This window comes from Pyxicephalus adspersus, chromosome 2 (assembly GCF_032062135.1).
Source record: "Pyxicephalus adspersus chromosome 2, UCB_Pads_2.0, whole genome shotgun sequence".
NCBI classification, from domain to species: Eukaryota; Metazoa; Chordata; class Amphibia; order Anura; family Pyxicephalidae; genus Pyxicephalus; species Pyxicephalus adspersus.
The window spans coordinates 57,810,276-57,814,053 of NC_092859.1; positions in this window are offsets into that span (position 1 = coordinate 57,810,276).

The following is a 3,778-nucleotide window of genomic DNA, read 5'->3' on the forward strand; positions in this document are numbered from 1 at the left end:
ATATAGACACACATACACATATATATATCTATAGAAGCAAACAACGTGTGTGTGCTTGTGACTTTTGTGGGAAAATCTAGTCCGATGTCAAAGCCGAGGTTTCGCCCATGGAAAGTCGCACGTTTTTTCCCCAGGCGGCTCCTCTGATCAGGCATCGTAAGCGTTTAGATAGGCGCCTATGTAGAGGAGCTGAACTTAGTTAACTCTTGCCCAACAAGAAAGAAATAAGTCATTTTAAAATATGCTTTTTTCTTAGCGCATATAGATGTTTTTAACATTTGAACAGCACAAACATTTTTTTTAGGGCTAAGGGTAATATGTGTGCTATTAGAAAGAATGCTTTTTTAGGGAAATGTGACTTTTAATGCAAGCTCGCCAGTGTAAAACTGCCGGGGATGCCCTAGTCTCTGGAAAAATAATTACACCAATCAGTCATCATGTTGAACCAAACATAATTATAACCCTCAAGTACTCCCCCACCTAATCCAAGGGGAGGTGACATAGACCAAGCTGAATCCAAATGGATACTAACACTAAGGGCCACACAACCACCTGGCCTGTATGATGTACTAAGCTTCAAATCATTTCTCTAAAATGAATTTTCAACCTTTTTATACTCACCCTGTACACACGCAAAAACCTATTCTAAAGGCAATGTCTACAATTGAAGATATTCTCTTCTATCCATTTTAAACTTATCTAACTAGAAAGTAACTACACGGATATGTTCAAATATATATTTATATATACATACACATGAAATATACTTAAGTTTTACTTTTACCACATCTTGTTCTACCACATGTGTTAAAAAATGTATTATGAGGGGATGTATCCATAATGTACAGTTCTTATATAGTATAAAAATTATTTTTGCTATATCCAACTCACATTTTTATATAACTTCGTAACATCTGTGCTTACAGCATACCTAAACTCAGAATTTTCACTTTACATAAAAGGGTAGACAACCCTTTTATGTAAGATAAAAATTCAGTTTTTTCTTTAAAAAAAAAAGAGTTGAGCACCGATCTCTAATTCTTGATCGCCTACATCATGCATCCCAGGAGGCTCTTGGGTGCTCCTTCTGCACAAGCCTGAGCATCTCAGGCATGCGCAGAAGGGGCCCTTTCGTCAAAAGGGGAAAAAATTGACGATCTCACGCATGCGCAGAGACATTGACAAGTTATTTTCCCATCTACGTCACCCATTCTCGTGCCTGGGTCGGGTGATGTAGGAACAAGAACCAAAAAGAAGAGGAGAAGATGGCGGCGCCCGGAGCGCCAGCCCAAAGACAGATGAAGGGGACGACGTGGGACCTGATGGAAGAGACCTCCAGACCAATGGACTGCTCTGCAGGATTAAAGGTAAGTGTATTTTTTTTAACTTTGGGGGACTTTTGAGTTTAGTTCCTCTTTAAGCATATGTACCAAATAACATATATGTATTTACTTTCTACCACCTGTTACAAATGGCAACATTCTCTGTTTACATTTGTATATTGACAGAATTTAATATCATATACCATGTTAGGTGTTTACCTCTTTTTTTTATAATATACACTGGGGATGGACTACAACATATTTAGCAAATTTATGTTCTTTCTTTTCCCGGGTAAGCATAATTCTGAGACAACAATTCAGTACACCTAAGATCTATCTTATTAATTACATTTTAAGCACTATGTACTCATTTATACTTTCCTTCTAACAAAGGAAACTTCCCCAAGGGGAATTTATTCTTATACTCAATTACCAATGAAGGATTACATCACAGTAAATCTGCTATCATTAAATGACGAATAATCCCCCCTTTTCTCTGCGTTTTTGGTGGCGGGTCTACTTATCAAGTAAGTGATAATAAATAAAACTGTTTAACTTCTTTATTGGACAAAATTAATCCACATATTTGACAGGACTAAAATGTTTAGTATAACTATATTTTTCTGTTGATTATACAATAGAAAGGGAGGCCTGCAGCAGCGAACTATGAGCAAGGGCCGGCATGACTGGGATGGGAGCCCCCTGCATGAGTATTAGAGGTTAATGGTAAGTTGAGGAGAGAGAGGTGGGATTAGTTAGAGGCTGGGTCGGAAGTATAGGGGAGGAGAGTAGAGGGTTTAAGTAGAGGGTACATCTGAAGCGAGGGACAGAATTTTTGAGGGAAGAAAATTTTAGGTAGGTGACATCAGTATGGCGTCCTTTGACACCCTGATGAAGCAGCTTAGGGCTGCAGCAGCCTCTCAAGGTGAGGTCTGGTTGCAGGTGAGGGTGGCCAAAGCTATAGGGGGGCTGCTAGTGGGCCCCAAGTAGAGGGATTAGGGGGGCTGCGGCCTCGGAGGCATAGGTCTCCTGTGTGACAGAGCCCAGAACCTTTTTTAAGAGCTCAGCGCCGTTTTGGGAGCCCCTTCTAACTTGCAGGCTGGGCAAAGCAGGGTCCAGGCCGGGCAAAGATTAAGAAGGAATCCCCTTCGCTGGCGGAGCTCTGGAGAGGGGGCTGCGGCTGCCAGGGAGTGGCGTGGGAGATGTGGTGAGGGGAGAGGTATACGTTTGCCTTGAGGGACCACTGGGAGCACACTTGAAGGAGGAGGTTCACGAGCAGATTTTAAAAGGTGATTACATCGACATATTTTCTCTTTTGCCGTTGGAGCACTTCAATGTTGATTGGCCGTCAGGGGAGGGGCGTAAGGATGACCGCAAGCAACGCCATTATCGTTTGATTCCTCGCACCTTTCTTAACTGGTTACAGGCCTTTAGTATCTTAGCAAGTGTACTTGGAGAGCGTCAGCCGGAGCTGTGTGAGGGTTTATTTTGCTACCTAGATACTATTAGGGAAGCACACCGGCTGTACAGGGGCACTGCCTGGCTGCGGAATAATTTCATCAGCGGAAGGCAGTGTGACCGTCATTACGTTGGGATCACAAAGACATTGGTCTTTGAATGAGGATCATGACGGTAGGTAGGCCCAGTGGACAGCAATTTTTTCAGAGGGGGCCGGTGGGCCACAAGGAGTTGGATCGCCGGCTGGAAAGAAGTATGGAGTGTGCTTGTTGTTCAATGAGGGCATGAATGCTCTGGATGTGGAGGTAACCACGGGCTTGACAGGTGTTTTAAACACGGGTCAAGTTGGGGGGGATGGCGCTGGAAAAAGTAATGACTCCAGTGATCATAAGTAAGTATCCCGACCGAGCGGAGGATAAGATATTAGAAGAGCGTTTTGCAGAAGGGTTTTGGATTCCCTTCTAATTGATTTTTCTTCCAAGAGAACCCAAAAATTTGAGGTCGGCTTTACAGCATCCAGAGGTAGTGCCAGCGAAACTGGCGAAAGAGGTGGGGCTAGGAAGGATGAGCGGCCCCTTTGATGTACCGCCAATAGACAGCCTGGTGGTCTCACCGTTGGGTTTGGTCCCCAAGAAGGAGCCGGGTAAGTTTAGAATGATCCATCATTTATCATTCCCGCCGGGGGGTTCAGTAAATGATGGAATTAACCCAGAATTGTGCTCCGTAGCTTACACATAACTGGATGCTGCTATTAGGTGGGTACGGCACTATGGTAAGGGAGCTTTGATGGTGAAAGGGGCCACTTTTCTTTTATTGTCGATACACCCTGAGTGTGTGCGTTTGTTAGGTTGCAAGTGGCAGGTGGAGTATTTTGTGGACAGGTGCCTGCCCATGGGTTGCTCCATCTCCTGCGCACTGTTTGAACAATTTAGTACGTTTTTAGAGTGGGTTGTTAAGACAGTGGCGGGGGTGGATTTGGTCATCCATTATTTGGATGA